The sequence below is a fragment of the Anastrepha ludens genome, chromosome 4 (assembly GCF_028408465.1).
Source record: "Anastrepha ludens isolate Willacy chromosome 4, idAnaLude1.1, whole genome shotgun sequence".
NCBI classification, from domain to species: domain Eukaryota; kingdom Metazoa; phylum Arthropoda; class Insecta; order Diptera; family Tephritidae; genus Anastrepha; species Anastrepha ludens.
Genome location: NC_071500.1, coordinates 74,422,809 through 74,441,592, shown reverse-complemented (window position 1 = coordinate 74,441,592; position 18,784 = coordinate 74,422,809). Strand labels below are relative to the sequence as shown.

At 35.0% G+C, this 18,784-nt stretch overlaps 1 protein-coding gene and 1 long non-coding RNA gene across 5 annotated transcripts in view; one reads left to right on the top strand and one right to left on the bottom strand.

The window, feature by feature from the left end:
- The window catches only part of LOC128859833 (cell adhesion molecule Dscam2), a 196,392-nt gene that overhangs the window by 17,560 nt on the left and 160,048 nt on the right, over window positions 1-18,784 (top strand). For 3 of the 4 annotated variants that reach the window (XM_054096936.1, XM_054096937.1, XM_054096934.1), the window contains exon 1: window positions 12,777-13,609. The exons of the other annotated variant lie outside the window; for it this stretch is intronic. The gene's annotated coding sequence lies outside the window, so the exon portion shown is untranslated. Of the gene's footprint in view, window positions 1-12,776; window positions 13,610-18,784 lie in introns of those variants that run through there. 4 annotated transcript variants of the gene reach the window in all.
- On the bottom strand, window positions 797-1,879 carry LOC128859836 (uncharacterized). Its single transcript, XR_008454194.1, has 3 exons — window positions 1,834-1,879; window positions 1,587-1,760; window positions 797-1,369 (listed from the first exon to the last, which is right to left on the bottom strand). It is a non-coding gene; the product is annotated as an uncharacterized LOC128859836 (long non-coding RNA).

Below are 18,784 nucleotides of genomic sequence, written 5' to 3'. Positions count from 1 at the left end.
TCTATTCTTTTATTTCATTATCATCAACAAAAAAACAAAACACGCAAAATAAATGAAAGTTCAATATGTACAGTTATCAGATTTTGAACTGGGACACTGGATATTTTGGACACTGAAATGGCGTACTTTTATCGATCTGCAAGAAAAACAGAAATTAGTTCTTTTGAATTGGTTAAACTTGTTTCTTAAATCTTTACCTGATTAGTATTTTGTTGAGTATCCATTATTTCTCAAAACTGTTTCACTCCTGCGAGGTAAACTTTCTAGTATCTTTTGGCATCTCTCCAGAGAAATAGGGCTCCACGTTTCCTGTACTCCTTGCCATAGTAAATTGACATTTTGAAATTAGCCTTAATATCGTTCCACAGATTTTCAATTGAGTTATGGTCGAGGTTTTGTGCTGGCCGATCCACAACTGCCTTTTGAAAGCCAATTTTTCAACACTTTTGCTATATGGAATCGTTATCATATAAGAATAACCAGTTTAGTCGCATTTACTCAGAGGAATATGGCTCCACCGCGTTTTTGAGAATATCAATTTAAGCTTTTTTTGTTGACACGCCCACACAATTTATTTTTATTGAGATGTTTTCGCTCAAGTCCACTTGATATGTTCATTTCAGCATCATCGTTCGAGAGGACTTGAAACGTAAGTTTTCTTTATGATGGCCTTGTCCTGCTGAATTGTAGCCTTTTGCGCAGGTGTCTTTCGAATTTTCTTTTAAGCATATTTTTGTCTGTTAATTAACTTAACTAATGATTGAAATACTTGTAGAACTGCGCTATGCCGCTTTTCAACGCAATAAATGAATTTCGAGTAAATCGTGGCGAAAAGAAACATTAAAAAAGTTAACGAGACTTATTGTCCGATATTAGAGAGAAGTGATTCACAGCATAACATTGGCACAAAAATATGTATGTACGAATATCAGTCAACCAGATAATCAGTTAATCTTCTAAGAAACAACAATTCGTATAGAGGACACTATACGTGCCCTATTTCTCTGTTCATATATGTACATACATATGTATGTATATGTAAGGATAAAGATAAATATAAAGTACAGAAATATAAATATAAAGAATTCTTCGAATCACTTTGATGCTTTCGTTTTATCATTCAGTTCAAAATGTTTGATTTATTCGGACTTCAACTTGGATGTTCAGGAATTGTCTGATATATTTTGGGTAATACGTCAGATAGTTTATAATGTTATAAATCGAGCGGAAAAAGAGGGTAGATTAGAGCAAAAGCGTGCAGATGGGTCTAAAACTAAAATTACTGGACGTGCAGAACGTTATTTGTTATTTGTTTTTGTTGCTTTAGTAGTTGTTTTTCCAAAGAATTTGAATTAATTCCCCTCAAATGCTGTGAATAAATATGAATTAGTACAAAAAAGAAGTCAATGATAAATAAAGAGTGCTAATTTTTGCTAATGAAGTCGAAAAATTGAAATTATTTTCTATTTCAAAAGACATTCTTGACAAACTGTATTCACATACAATACCATAGATAAATATTAAACAATGCTTATGGAATGTCAAGAAAACAATTAGTTTATATACATACATACATACATACGTACTTATAATAATCGCATACGTCGAAAATCATATTTAAACTCAGAAAAAATATGTAAGGGAGGTAGGGATTTCACGTAAATATATACTTTTGTTGTTAGAAAACGATAGCATATATAACTAACTTCTTAGATTGTCCTAGGCGGTTATTGTTCGAAACTATAGATACATCGATCCGTCTAAAAAAGTAAAAATAGTAATAATATTATTAAAATTTAGTAAAAGAAAAAATATTAAATGTTAAATTCTTACAAAAATTTTGTAATAAATTTCGTTGTTATTGGAACTTGCGGAATCTCCCGAAAGCAATCATTTACCAGTAGGAGCCAGCATGTGGATATGCGGCATACGACGACCACCACGGTGTAACTGCATATGAGGTGTAGTATGGCTCAACGTATGTGGGAGCTGCTAAGGCGACTGATGGCGCAGCAATGGCAGTCACAGGAACGGTGTAAGTGCTTGGTATTATCCATTGGGGCTTTCCGGCGGCGATAGTGACAAGAGCAAGAAAGCAAATCATTAACTGAAAATGTAGAAATAAGAAAATATTTCTTTAATTATATTTAATAAACGTCTTATATTTTTACACTTTCTATACATGAACGAATTCCATCAAGTCATACAATATAAAAAAAACCTCAAATCAAGGTGAGACTGTACAAGGTGATATCAGTCGCAGTTAGTTTGTTTCTTTCTATCGCCTAACCATTGGTATGTGAACTCGTAATGAAATTACGAAAAGAGGCTGGTCTAGTAAATGCTAGCAGGTCCGTAGAGAGCATATCCGGGCCCCGGGGGAAAATTGCAAATGCGGGCCCTTTCCAATTATGTCTAATTCATATAATTCGAATTACTATCGAGTCCGGGTCCGTGTTGGTTTGTTGAAAGCAGTTAATCTCAGCGCCTTGCTTTTAAATTTTCCCACGGCAGCAGCTGCCATACAACTCACACAATGTTTCACTGTTCGTAATAAATTTTCTTTATTCAGCACTGTACCAGATTTTCTCTATGCAGTTTTTCTTCCTTTGATACCCAAAATGTAAAACTTGCTCTCATCCGAAGAAACAACATTTTTCAAAATTCTGGACGCTTGTGTACATACATATATGGACATTTACGAAAACAACGCAGTTTTGCCTATTTATTAGGGAAATAACTGACTTCTTTCTAGCAACTCTTCATTGATAGCCGGCTTATCTTATAACTCTTCTGACAGTTGAAACCCTAATTCGTATATTTTTCAAACTTATTCGTTATTTCATCTTTCACCTTTGAAGCAGTTATCTTTGCATCTTCCTTCACAAGCTTTATAATATTGCCCTATACAGGCCCGACGAGAGGGGGGGGATCGGGTACTTTTTCCCCCGGGCCCGGAGTTCTCAGAGGGGCCCGGACTCGAGATTATACGTTTTTATATGAATTAGACATTATTGGAAAGGGCCCGCATTTGCAATTTTCCCCCGGGGCCCGGATATACTCTCTACGGCCCTGGCCTTATAGTATGATATAATAATATTTATAATATAATATATAAATTTACAAATTTGTTTTTAAATTTACAAGGATGCCCTACGCTTTTAAGTTCTAACTGCAATATTTTCGATAGTTTTGACCTTCTTTCCACAATTTTATTATGACTTTCCTCTGTCGTCCATTGTAAGCTCTTCGCAGATTTTAAAACATCACAAAAGGTGAATCATCATAGAATTAGTGTACACTTTTGATATTCGCCTTACTACGTATTACCGAAAATAAGAATCGTTAGAATCGGTGGCTACTATTGCGGTTATCATTTTTGTCGAGAGTATGAGAATTTGAATTTGTAATGAATTTACCGTTAGATTTTCATTCACAAATAGTATTTAAAAATAGGAGGAGGATATAATTATGAACCCTAGTGTATGTGATTTGTAGAAAAGTGGGAAACTGCACTGCGTTTCATTTCTCTCCATTTTGTTATTTTTTTCTGATATTGTCGAAGACTATCCAAGACGGCTTATTCCCTTTTTCCATAATGCACTCATTAGAGTATATTTAAAATAATTTTTTCACTACTTCAGATTTTCTAGGGTATTCACTGTATTCTGACGTACTTACAAATTTTAACATTTTTTTGTTTTTTCGGCCGTTTCTTATCTTAACTGCCGCTGCCAACTTTTCAATGTTGTTGAATGGAGGATGTAAGTACTTTTGAAAACTTTAACAGCAAACAATACTTGTTTTATACATGCGACCGCCCCGTTCGCAATTTAGAAAAATGTACACTATTAATGTTTGATCACTTACAAATTCTACTAGTGTACTATACATTTATCGATAGTGTAAATATTTGTCTTTCCTACAAAAGGATATTGTAAATTAGCAAATGGAATACAAAAAATCGTAAAAGTATTGTACGAGTATATACAGAATGTGAGACTTCTTGTTTGCCAGGCACGTCCATACATACGATCGTACAATGAGCAATTTGACAGATTTGGACACCGCATAGCACGTCGCAGGCATTATTAATTTATATTTTATTTATATGCCAGTATGTATGTATGTATACGACCAAACCCGAATTCGGGTATATAACTGATGTTATATATGTACATATGTATATGTACCTGCATATACTCATACATATTACATATTTAACTGTCAGTAAATATCAAAATAATTTAAAATATGTTTTTTTACAGTTCTTTTATGAATATTATCATGGTTTTTCATTTATTGTAATATTATTACATTCGTCGAGAATAAAATTTTTTCAGTTGATTTTTTTTTTATTTTATGTTCTCAAAAAATCGTTGTCGTTAATCTTAGGATTAATTAAAATATCCACAAAAACAAAGAGGAGAAAAAGTGGAAAAAGTCGTTTTGACGACCCAATTGTGATGAATACCCACTCAGAACATGTTCTCGAATCAAATGGACCAATATTTATTAAAACCAGGTCTGTGAACCGAAGATTTATTGCTTTCAATACGAAAATATTACAGTTTAAGAAAAACAGTTTAAGGTATTTTATACTGATATCTTAAAACTATTATCTCTCAATGCAGCTGTTGGGAACTTGAGCAATTTTGACATGTTCCATGTGCACTCATAGCGTGAACTCAATAATGTCAAAGATATCGAACTATCATTTACTTGGCGGCTCTAGTAACCGAATGGGTTGATGCCTAACTACCGACCAAAAATCAACATACTCATTTATAACCATCTAAAGTTAAATAAATGAATATAACTTGTGGAAGGCACGAGCATTCGTTGCTATTTTCTGAAATGAAGATCTTCACATGGCTTATGACATACTTTTTTAATGTTGCCGTAATATGAGATGAACATTTTTTCGGCAATAAATAGTAAGCACTATTATAACCGGGACAGACATCTAGTATTGTTAAAAGTATGAAGCAAATAGTATGAGTATCTTGATGTACCCCCACCTCAATTTGTTAGCAACACGATATTTTTCTGGTAACAACACTATCTCAATTACACGGTGATACAGTGAATCAGAACTTTTGAAGTGACATGATGAGCACTGTAGATCTAGTCGAGAACGACGCGGAACCGTGTTCAAAAAATTTTTAACAGCCTCAAATTTTTTATTTATCGTTAAAAAACCGATTTTGGGTGTTTTCCAACACTTAAAAATTCGTGGCTCGTCTGCATTTTATCCGATTTCCAATCTTGAAACAGTTTTGTTGAGGTAAATGTTAGTCCTTCTGATGTATGTCGTCTATTTTTCGCGCTAAGCAAAAATAACTACTGATTTTTCAACACAAAACGTAAATTGTAGTCAATTTTTCCAATTTTTGCGAGTTTAACGAGATGTTGTCGATAATTTTGAAATGAAAGGTTTATTTATTAGTTGAAAGTCTTATAGCTTTGCCTATTCTGAATGTAAAAAGCATTTAATTTTAAAAAATCGATCAAAATGGGTCGAAGTAACGGATTTTTTGTAAAACAAAAAAATCAGTAAACTGAAAGTTTTGTTCACTACTTTCATATTTGCAAATTTAAAGCGGTTCTCTGTTATTATTCGCAAATTACGTGTATAATTAAGTATATTTACTCATACCTGTGTCCATTCCAAATCTAGCAAGCATTATTTCATCAAAATTGATTAGAAATTTTCCAAGAGAAGAACGTTTTGGTAGAAATAAAATAAAAACAACATTCTCGAGTTGAACAGAGACCGAGAAGAATATTATAACGTCAAAAAAAATAATGCAAAAAGTAGCGCAATTTGCTGACTTACTTCTGCAATTTTCTGACTTACTCGGACGTAGTATTACCTAAGTAAACCTTACTTAACCTAACGTTATCGAAATCAATCCAACCGTACACAATGTGAGACAGTCGAACCCATTGTGCTGTTTTTCTGCGTTGCTAAAGTAAGTCATTTTGATTAGTTTGCAATGCCAACCTATCCAAACTCGATGTAATCTTGAATAACTTATCCTAATCTCACTTCAGTAAATAGAACCCTACATAACACAATTGAACCGATTGAACTGTACTTCTATGTGTACTCGATTCAAAACATCTACAAATAAACGTAACGTATATTTACCTAGCATAACACAAAATAATATAACCTTACAGGAAATTCGTAACTAAAATTAACTTAATCAAACTTCATTAACCTGAACGAATCTAACGCAACCTGCGCTGAGTTTTTTCCATGTAATACAAGAGTGGCTAATTTGAACATAAAATATTGTTAAAAAATGATCACGATAGTCTTCATTTGATACTAAATGACGTTCATTTAAAGTTGCTCCAATTGGAATATAAGGTCTATCTACATTATGTGTCTTCTTGTTGAAATTTGCTCATCTTGGATTTTTCGTAAGACTGGTTTGGAGACAGTTATAACATTCGCATACTTTAAACGGTCACGAGTTTTGTAGTGATGATCTGTGATGTTAGTCTGACAAAAGTAGCAACCTTCCTGCTTGTGGATCTTTTGATAATGCCAAACCATCGGAATCGTTATTGGTAAAAGACGCGTGCCGCGTTTTTCATATCTCCATTTTTTAATTGTAGTAAAGCACATTGAACAAACATATTCAGGTTCAAATCACTGGTTTTCAAAAAGAAAGTTATATCCTTCAACCACGGCCTTTCTTTTTGCGAATTCCAAACGATGCTTTTTGTCAACAAACATTCCGCAGATGTAACAAAAATGATTACGCTTATCACACATTCTGATTTATGTTTACTTAATACACTTAGTTAAGGTTAGGTTAGGTTAGGTTAGATGCACTTATGTTAAGTTTTAATAGGAATTGATCATTCAAGAGTGATGATTTTTCACATTCATTAAATTGTACATGCTTACCAGCAAATTGCAAACGGTTCTGCTGTGTCATGTCTCGCTTGGTCAGTTTGGATTAGGTAGTTTTCAATGCATGAAGATGAAAAATTGCTTATTTCGAGCACATTTTATTGGAGTTTAAAAATATGTATATATTTGTGGTGCCGGTTGGAGAATAGTGGTCAAAAAATTGCATCACATTGAAAAAAACTTGGAAAAATTGTACAAATCAGAGCTTGTTATTGAAAATTTCTTTTGAACGTCAATCGTTCAATCGTTCAATCTTAGAATTATATACATTCATAACGCACATACACTCACCTTCCCAAGACCATATTGAAATAAAAAATTGGTTGAAAAATGGGTTAGTTATGTATTTTTACAAAAAAAACCATAGATCGGGGTTTTAACCATAAATAAAAAAATTGAGGGTGTTTTGAATTTTCTAAACACAGTTTTATGTTGTACTGGTCTGGACCTAGAACGTGCACTATATCTCTTGAAGAGTTCTTCCGATTTTTTTTTATTTTGTAAAAAAAAAAAAAAATAATTGGCGCGTACACTTCTGTTAGGTGTTTGGCCGAGCTCCTCCTCCTATTTGTGGTGTGCGTTTTGATGTTGTTCACAAATGGAGGGGCCTACAGTTTTTATTTTGTAGCACCGTGTTATTATAGCGTTTGCCTAGTATTCTATCAGTTCACATTTTTCGAAGTGGAAGAAAATCAATGACAAATTTATTATTTTCTGTCAATAAAAATAAAAATACAAGTATTCTTCGCTAAACTTTTTTTAATCAAAATATTGAAAAGCAAGAAAGAAGGAAGCATGATTCCATTATAGAAGGTTAGGTAAATAATGACAAGGGAATTTTGGCACTCCCTTCTAAAGAGTTGCATTTACGAAGGATTGAGGGGAAAAAATTTCCTCCTTCTTGCCTTAAGGTAGTAGAAAATACGCAAAACAGTTAGTAGTAGTATTGAAATACAAAATAAAAGAAAAATGAGGTTTACTGATTATACAATTTACTTTAAAACAAAGCAAGAGAAAATTGTTGTGTTCTTTTAATGCAGTGAGTAGTAGCAGTAGTAGTATTTATTGGGCATGAGGCGTCTGCCAATTTATTTTGGTAAAATTGCTACCTTTTTTGTTTTTTTTTTTTTACTTAAATAGAAACAAAGGGAGAACGATTTAAAAAATAAGTTTAAATTAATATTTGCATGTAAATATCATATTTTATTGAGAATGTTATTCTTACCTCACTCACTATTTCAAAAACTACGTTTACTTATTTAAATTAATTATTATTATTTATTTGTGTAAAGGTTGAATAATTCGCAGATTCTTGTTTTAGAAAAAGCTTTTATACGTGTTTGGAACACTTCATTCAACCATGTGAAGGTACGCTCATTGGGAATAGGTTCCGTCAATCCTTCTTCTTCTTCTTAATTGGCGCGATAACCGCTTACGCGATTTTGGCCGTGTTTAACAAAGCGCGCCAGTCGTTTCTTTCTTGTGCTAACCGGCGCCAATTGGACACACCAAGTGAAGCCAAGTCCTTCTCCACCTGATCTTTCCAACGCAGAGGAGGCCTTCCTCTTCCTCTGCTACCACCAGCTGGTACCGCATCGAATACTTTCAAAGCCGGAGCGTTTGTATCCATTCGGACGACATGACCCAGCCAACGAAGCCGCTGGATCTTTATTCGCTGCGCTATGTCTATGTCGTCGAAAAGCTCATACAGCTCATCGTTCCATCGTCAATCCTTGCTTTCTTATAATCAAGTCTGCAGGTATTCCATTGCGTCCTCTGTGTTACGGGCTGTAATTAATTAACACTTGTACTGAAAAGCCCCGGGCCTAACACATGGTTGTCAAAAAAGTCTTGCGGTATTTCCGCAAGCGCGTAGTTCTAGTTGTATTCGTCGCATCGGTTCACGCTAGAGCTTTTTGGAAAGCTCTTTTCACGTGCTAACACGTGTTTGATTAATTGTTGTTTGCTTTTAGCCGTTCGTGAGTTATAGCGTCGCAAACATGGAGCAAAATAAAGAGATAATACGGCATATTTACAGTACTACTACGATAAAGGCAAAAACGCATCTCATGCTGCCAATAAAATTTATGCAGTTTATGGACTCGATACAGCTTCCATTTCCACCGCACAACGATGGTTTCAACGTTTTCGTTCTGGTGCAGAGGTGATCGAAGATGCGCCACGGTCCGGAAGGCCTGCCGTCAAAAATTGCGATAAAATCGCTGAATTGATCGAAAGAGACCGGCATAGTAGCAGCCGTAGCATCGGCCAAGAGCTGGGCATGAGTCATCAAACTGTTATAAACCATTTGGAGAAGCTTGGATTCAAAAAGAAGCTCGATGTATGGGTGCCACACGACTTGACGCAAAAAAACATTTTTGCCCGTATGGATGCATGCGAATCGCTTCTGAATCGCAACAAAATCGACCCGTTTTTGAAGCGGATGGTGACTGGCGATGAAAAGTCGGTCACTTACGACAACGTGAAGCGCAAACGGTCGTGGTCGAAAAGCGGTGAAGCTGCCCAGACGGTGGCCAAGCCTGGATTGACGACCAGGAAGGTTCTTCTGTGTGTTTGGTGGGATTGGCAGGGAATCATCCACTATGAGCTGCTCCCCTATGGCCAAACGCTCAATTTGGACCTGTACTGCCAACAACTGGACCGCTTGAATGCAGCACTCATGCAGAAGAGGCCATCTTTGATCAACAGAGGCCGAATTGTCTTCCATCAGGACAACGCCAGGCCACACACATCTTTGGTGACGCGCCAGAAGCTCCGGGAGCTCGGATGGGAGGTTCTTTTGCATCCACCGTATAGTCCGGATCTCGCACCAAGTGATTACCACCTATTTCTGTCCATGGCGAACGAGCTTGGTAGTCGGAAGTTGTCCACAAGAGAGTCCTGTGAAAATTGGCTCTCCGAGTTTTTTGACAATAGGGAAGCGAGCTTCTATAAGAGGGGCATTATGAAATTGGCATCTCGTTGGGAACCCGTCATCGAACAAAACGGCGCATATTTGACTTAAATCGCATTATTATAACCAATTTTATAAACAATTGAAAATTCAATAAAAATACCGCAAGACTTTTTTGACAACCTTATATATGTCACTAGTTTTATTGCATTCACCTTTTTTCCGTTAGTACTAACCTTAAAAAGACAGCTGTTAAAACTTCATGAGATGTTGTTCATTAGTTCTTGATTATTCTGCTAAGAGTTACGCTACTTTTGTTATTTTCAAAACAATTAGCCAAAAAGAATTTCGTGTTTTAATTTTACATTGCTTCTTGATGGAAGAAAATACCGTTCAAATGAGGCAATGGCTTGAAAAGTCTTATGGGGACATCGCTCCATCACAAACAAAAATAAAACGATGGTTTGCTGATTTCAAACATGGTCATAGGAACACCGATAATGCACAACGCAGTGGACGACCAAATGAGACGGTAACCAGACGAGACCAGAAAACATAAAAAATCCACTTTTGACTGATTGAAAAGTGAAATTGCGTGAGTTATGTTAGCTAACATCGTAAAGATAGCTTTGGCTTGCTGGCTTTATATTGTATGAGAATTTTACTAAGAGAAAGCTCTGTTCAAAGTGGTTGTACACTGTTGAATAACGCAATACAGACGTACGGAGTCACAAGTCAATCAAAACGAAGGTAAAACTACATGAACTTCGAATTACGTCGATGAATAAAGCTAATTTTGAACAAAAAAAAAGAAGGATTTTCAGTCCATGTGCCACATATTGGTAAATTAACTTTTGTAACCTATATTTCAAAGGCATCGGATTCGGATTGTCAATCTTGCATCTTTCGCGTGCATTGCCCCAAAAAAATGCTCTATGATATCCTGATGTAAGCGGTATGTTAGGATGTGTTCCATGTCATACTAGCCCTGAACATACTGAGCGAATTATTGTTTATAAGTTCATCCTTGTGAAAACGAAATGGGTTTCCTTAAAATTTTACTTTTCGTCCTCTTTTACTCAACATTTCTATAGTTAGCAACCCGTTGTCTTGCTAGGGAGTCGATTTGTCAAGAGAAAACGAGAAAGCTGCTTACTGAGCAAACATTTTAGTATTGAATCATGCTAATTGGGCACAATACATATTATATAAGGCCTAAGCTATAATTTTTTATCTTAACTAATTTTGATTTGACAAACTTGACCTTTGATAAGCTGAAGATGTTATAAGTATGCATTTATAATTAAAAGTTTAATAAAAATAGAAAATTATATATTGGACCGAATCATCGAATATTTGACTCACCGCTAGAAGCACTGTCATCGAATCCGACACGGCTACTTGAAAGATGAGCTATTCCATAAATAAAAGCACGAATGTAGAGCCAGAATCAATCGTATTTTTATCAATCGCATCGTTGAAAATACATATGGTTCATACAACGCTCCTGAAGGTTGTATGGCTGCGGAGATGTAAATTGAGATGGGTTATACTAAATGTGCGAAGGATAAGCAGTGTTTCAAAGAATATCATAACAGTAACAGCGTTTGCCTTTCTTGTAATAAAATCACATTTATTCTGCCCTTCCTCAGAGTTGCACAATTTTCGTGTTTTTTTCAGCAAATTCATAGGGCACAAAATTACCTTTACAAAACGGGACGAGATGCGTTGCCCATCTAATTTTAACTTATCTGTGCAGACATGCTCAAAATATTTATTCGAAAGTTTTTTTTTACAAATTTACAATTTACAATTTAAGTAAATCGTGCAATTTTATTATATTCAATACATAATTTGTAGAAACAACATTTTGTTGTATAGCAATATTTTCGTAATGTTACCTTCTAGATAGGTAGGTAGGTGAAATGGTTGAAGTACTACTCTGGCACTCCCCAAGTAGCACTAAAGCGCCATTTTCATACCATTATGAGTCCTCCAATAGGAAGATATCTATAGTCGGCTAGGGCTGTTGATATAATGAAGAAGATTGATGGAATTTAGGCTTATGTTGCCATATAATGAGGTGTCATTTGTTTTTAATAAAAGGAAACGCTAATAATACTATGGGTTAGAGTTTGCGCTAAATATAGGACTTGTTGCTTCATCTTAACATGCAATGAAATGAATTTTTAATTTTTTTTAATGAATACGAAGCTAAAACAAAGAAACGCTGTGGGTTTTTTGGAATAGGGACTCAAGGTACATATTTCTGTTAGGTTCTTTCAGAAAACTTCTGTAAACCAAAGAAATTTAAAGCATCTATATCTACCGGAATAGGCAATAGCAAACCTCCGAGTATATTTCTGCCATGAAAAAGCTCCTCATAAAAAATATCCGCCGTTCGGAGTCGGCTTGAAACTGTAGGTCCCTCCATTTGTGGAACAACATCAAGCCGCACACCACAATTAGGAGGAGGAGCTCGGCCAAACACCTAAAGAGGGTGTACGCGCCAATAATATATCTTCCGGTATACAAAGAAATGGAAAAATCGTGTTTTTCTATAAATTGTAGCAAAACAAAAACTTTCTCTCAAAGTGCAACTGCCGTTTATAAATCCTCGAACCCATATACATATGTATATTCTAAATGAAGGTGTTATAGGCCTGGCGCAATGGGTCCGTCGCGGCATCGAATTTGTCTGAGGCCATTTATACATAAGTGAGTTTGTTCCCAGTTTTATGAAGAAATAAAAGGAAGTAAACTAAACTGGTCTAAAATGAACGCATAGTAACTCATATCTTTCCTTGAAAGAAAATCCACTCAAAGAGAACAGCATCCAACAGACGAATATACCCAAAGTTTAGTTGAACATCCTGAATGACAAGTGCTCATTGTGCCCACCACAACATAAAATCAGTTGCTGTTCGTAGCTGGCCGAGTTCGGTTGTGCCTGGAAATAATTCAGTAGAATAAAGTTGGGAGCCCGAAACTAGAGAAAGGATAACAAAATATTATCGGAGTGAATGTAAAAAGAGAATAAGAGTGAGTGAGTTTGCGCACATCCCACAATTGTTTGAAAATATGTAACAAGTGAGAGCAGCAGTGAATGACAAAAGTGCAATGAGGAAGTGAAAATGCACGAGTGTTTGCATATACATACATATTTTATGTATTATACTACTACTATCGATGAATCCTACTACAGCGATATATACGCTTGTATTAATACAATGAGCGGTGTAGTGATAGCGACAACTTCTAAGTATTTATGAAATCAGAAAGCAAAAAAGCGCATGTAGCACTCACTCATATATGCATAGTTCATAAAAAGGACGGAGGTTCGCCTGAAAATTATTGCTAGTGGTAAAGAGTTGAAAAAAATAAGTAAAAAAAAAACAAAAATACATTAAAGGCCGACGCTCCAGCATCAACGCGAAAGGTAACGAGTGAGAATAATAGACAAAAATTGAGGTGTTCATATTCGTATTGTCTAGTGTGTTATATACAAATATCGGAGTAGAATGTGATCCAGAGTATTGAAAACAGAACATTTAGTATTAAACTGTATTGAAAAAAAAAAAAAAATCAGTATTATTATCATAATAAATTGGAAGTGTATGCAAAATAGGTCCAGTGCTTATTGTATATTTAATGTGGTGGATTATATGATCAAATTTACATTAAAGTACCTCACACAGTGAGCATAAATGTGTACGCAAATGAGCGGATGCCGACCATGTAAAGAAGGTTTCCTGTGAAAATTGGTTAGTAAATTGTGCGATGCTTAATTATTTCCATGATAAAATACATTATTTTGTTGATGTTATAAGCGTTTTTTAGTAATTTAAACCAAATTAAGATTTCGCTAAATTAAAATACGAAATGGCTTCTGTCCAGACGTAGTATGCAAAATATGATTGTTTTAATAGACAACTGACGTTTAATTTTAAAGAACCTTGTATTATTGTAACTACTTAATACATTTCATACTAGTTTAACGTTTTGAGCAGCAATATACACATTTTTCACCGGCTCATTGTAAACTCTCGTATAACTAATATTCAATTTACATGCGACCACATATGGATGCGTATCCTGCATTGATATTTTATGAATGCGTACGAAATTTGTTTTTCTTTATCTTTAGAATTTGGGTTGTAGAGGTACTTAAGAAGTGATTAAATCTTTTCAATTATATCAACTGGAAGAGCTAAGAAAAACAGAAAAAGTCACAGAAAAAGTTACACAATAAGAGTTCTTGATCCTACAAAATAACATATTTTGTTTTGACTACTTCTATTGTAATAATTTTACATATATATTCTGTAGTTCTTAAAATAAACGCTTTTATTACTTCTTCATGTAGTCACCGGAAAAGTAGTTTCCAGAGGTTATTTTCAATGTACGCTGTGACTGTATAATTTTCAAAATACAAGGAGGCGGCGGAGAGCCTTTTGAATGTTTCGGTGTAATATCCTGTTTTTACAATACCAATTTTTTAAGCCTGGATAATTTTTTTATTCATAAGCTGGTATTAGAATCTTACTACAAGTTGAAAGTTAAATAAGTTATTGGAAGGAATTGAATTTAAAAATATGCTCATAAAACGAGCTGTACAAAACAAAAACTAAAAAGTTTTCCGAACAAAGATTTCCGATATTGATATCAAGCATTTCGACGACTTTAATACTGATTGGGTAGACTCTTAATTTCATTTTTCTTGCGGTGATAAAATCACTATTTCGGGAGTTTTAACAGCAACAAAAATCCATAAAGAATAGAGAAAGTGGTGATACTTTTTAAAAGATTTTGCAATTTGATTGGGATGTGTAGACAGTTTAGTTTTATATCTTGACATTTTTTGCATTGTTTCTGCTTTCACTGTGAAATTTACAGATCTTTGCGGTTGCTACCATTTAAAGTATACCACGGCGTTCCAGTGATTGCTCTCAGAATTTTTGATTGCGCTCGTTGAGTAATTTCGATACGGCTGTTGCCCAAATTGTTCGGACCATTATGTCCGGATTGGCTTTAGTATATGGTTGGGTTTTTCTTATGTGTTTAAATATTTAGTGCCAAAGTAATTGTACTTGCATTTTAACTCGTTTATACGAGTGTGTACTATATGCGCCACTTCGCAAGTCAGTGGTCTACGACATATAGGGCTGACACAATGGGTTTGTTCCGTCTGTTGCGGCAACAGATTTGACTGACGCGACGTGCCAAACGCACCGTGGTGCCACAATGAAAGTATTGGAGCTTATAAAACAGATGTTCTTGTCGTGAAAGCAATTTATTTCGTTGTGTATAAACAGGTTTTTGTTGGCTGTGAAATATATGTATTATAAAATTAATACTTATTGAAGAGAAAATAGTTTTAATAGAATATGTTAGTCGCAACGGTGAGTGTGATCATAACGTCGAGATCGGGACACACATTAATTTTTCAGGACCACTTTGTTAAATTTGGCGTTTCCTATACTCTTTAAAGCTTTTATTGAAAAGATAAGGGATACGGCATACGTGCGCCGCAAATACATATCATCTATTTTGCTGTCAGTCAAATTCGTTGCCGCAACAGATGATACGGAATCATTGTGACGGCCCTATTAGAAGTGGTGGGCAACTGGAGCGACAAAGTATTGCGATGTGGTTGGTGACATATAGGAATATATAATAATATAAGATTACTGCTTTGTGGCACACCTGCCATAATAGTGTGACCATTGGAGATAGTAGTTTTGATCTTTATTCCGAATTTTCTTTCATAAATAAATGATTTTAAGAGTTTGTGGATTTTTCATGACAAAACGCCCTACAGATTTACGGTGTAATACAATTTACTTCTTCGATCGTCCCATGTTTTTTCCAAAAACCAAATTGGTGAGTTAAGATAATATTATTAGTTAGTAGACGAGGCCCAAGTTTGAGCATAAGAAGCTTCTCAAACAGCTTTGTAAGACATAGAACTAGGACAATTATTCAACTGCTAGGGGAAGTGGCCTTATTTGGATAACGACATAAAAGGTTTTCTCATGTGTACTAAACATAGTTTGGTATGAGTATTTCAATCATCATTTTTGTTGGCCGTATATTGCACGTTTTTTGATTTACATAGATGTTATTTAATAGCCTCTGTTATTTCGATTGGTCAAAGTGCCAGCGACTCATTTTATTATAATCCGGCACCTCCGAGAGTGCTGATGCATGGGTTATTGGATTCTGTAGGAGCACAATTCGTACATGTTCAGCTAAAGCCGTTGCATTTTCCTCATTGTTGTGAACTCATTTGTCCATTTGAGATTGATCTCGTATTGGCATTTCAGTTTCCATTGGAGCAGTGTGCTTCAACTAATATCAAAAAATGTTGTTTGATTTTGCACAATTTTTCAAAACGGCTAAATTCCATTTGCAATGCCATATATAGGCTTTAAAAAAGATTAAATTAAATATTGCAATATGGGTTTCAACGCCATAGCATCAATTTTGGAACAACTTTCTGTAAAGCGCAAATGTCAATTTTTTAGGATTTTAGTTTATACCAATTTTTATCTTGAAAAACTTTTTGTAAAGCGCAAATGTAAATTTTTTATGATTTTGAATTATACCACTTTTTACCTCAAAATATTGTATTTTTTGCTCCCTGTCTTTCCTCCGAATTCTGTTATTGATATTTTCAAACTCCCCACTATCAACTCTAAATATTTCAACTATCACTTCCAAAACAATATCTGGAAGATAGTCTTGCAGTTAATTGGAAAAAAGTTCTTCTATACTGCAGATGCAGTAAATATGGTAGGATGACGTGATTATTGACCATTTTAAATAGTAACTTCTTATAACAGGAGTAACCAATTTTTTAACCAATTAAATTTTTACTTACGTTGTTATTTGTAACAGATAAAATACAAGTAATACATAAACATATGTACGTATGTAAATACTTCTGAGTACATTATCATGTGTATTAGCTTTCGTCCTTTCGCTTGGCTGACAAAATGTAAAAAGCTGTGAATGCCTGCCGTGGCCAAGTCAGCCAGATATTAGAAATTCATTAGATGTTGCATATTTTACTACAATTACTAAAAAGTATATGGTGCTCGTTATGTCAAAATATATTTGTGAGCGATTTAATACATGTTTGCAGTGTTTGTGGTGTATGCCTATCAGTTTTATGAGATGTTAAGTTACATATTCATAGTTTTGAATAGATATATATATACCTATTGTACATATATAATATACTTATATATAATTGGCTATTATAGCCTTTGCTGGGTGTTTGGCCTCTTCCTATTTATGGTGTGCGTCTTGATGTTCTTCCACAAATGGAGGGGCCTAAAGTTTTATGCCACCCCCGAATGACAGATGTTGTTTTATGCTGAACTTTTTTATTGTAGAAATACACTAGGAGGTTTGCCATTGCCTATCGAGGGTCGACAGCTCAAAACAAACTTTTTCTATTATTCGGTATTTTATTATAATTGTGTATTAAAGCTGTTATATGTTCTAGAAGATGGGGCGAGATCTAATATTTATTTATTCTTAGTAATTCGTACAGACTACCAGAGGAGAAATTAACTGTAATACTTAGCTACATATATAATTCATTCGCTGACAATTTAAACATTTGCTTAGAAAACGAAAAATCAACAAATCAATGATGGTATGAAAGTAGAGTGAAAGAGCATTGCTTTTGCTTTGTAAAGACTTCAAGCTTATTGCATCATTCGAGGGAATCGTATCAGAAAGGGGATCTGAAAGCGAAACAAAAAATTCTTTTGAATTCGTTATTTATTCGTTTATTAGTTAGGTGGTGTCAAAATGTGTCTTAGTTACCCAACTCATTCCGTTTTATACAGTATGAGGACAGAACTCTTTTGGTGAAATAGTATAATTTTATAAAATAAATTTCTTGTAACAGAAATTTGGTCTAACAAGAATATACTGGATATACTCGTATATTTTACATTTAATTATTATGGCGGCCGCCCCTAGCCGATTGGGTTGGTGCGTGAAACTTGAAATCAAAAACATTTTTTTCTAATAGCGGTCTCCCCTCGGCAGGCAATGGCACACCTCCCAGTGTATTTCTTCCATGAAAAGCTCCTCATAAAAAATGTTTGCCATTCGGAGTCGGCACGTGAAATAGAGAGAAAATGAAATAGAGTAGATCCAGCAGGCCCTAGTAAAAAAAGCGAGGATTATTTCTGATTCTGAAACCGAAAATGAAATGATGCTATTGATACATCTTGCACTGAAGAAATTTCCAGGATGCTGCTGATGGGACTTTACAGAGAACATTGAAAGAAGGTATATAGATTGATTACCAAGTTATACCGTATTCAAAGAAGTCTCGGGTCCAACTATATATATTTATATATAATATATTTGGGGCGTACACACTTTTTGGGTGTTTGGGCGAGCTCCTCCTCCTATTTGTAGCGTGGGTCTTCCACAAATGGAGGGACCTACAGTTTCAAGCCGACTCCGAACGACAGATATTTTTATGAGGAGCTTTTTCATGGCAGAAATACACTCGGAGGTTTGCCATCGCCTCCGATGAGCGACCGCTATTAGAAAAATGTTTTTCTTAATTTTGGTCTTTCACCGGGACTTGAACTTACGTTCTCTCTGTGAATTCCAAACGGTAGTCACGCACCAACCCATTCGGCTACGGCGGCCTGTCTTGTTTTTGGTCAACAGTGGGCAACCACTTTGAACAGATCTTTCTCATAGTAAAATAGTCATGCAATATAACGCCAATATGTTCTTTTGATATTTTTACGATGTTAGCTAACAACACTCACTCATTAGATGGTACTTTAATCAATTGCAACTGTGCCCACTGACCCCCACAGGGGAAAGCGGTTTCTTGGTGGAACCTTGAACTTTCAAAGCTTCGTATACGGTCCAGAAAACTTCTTAATAAGACCTTA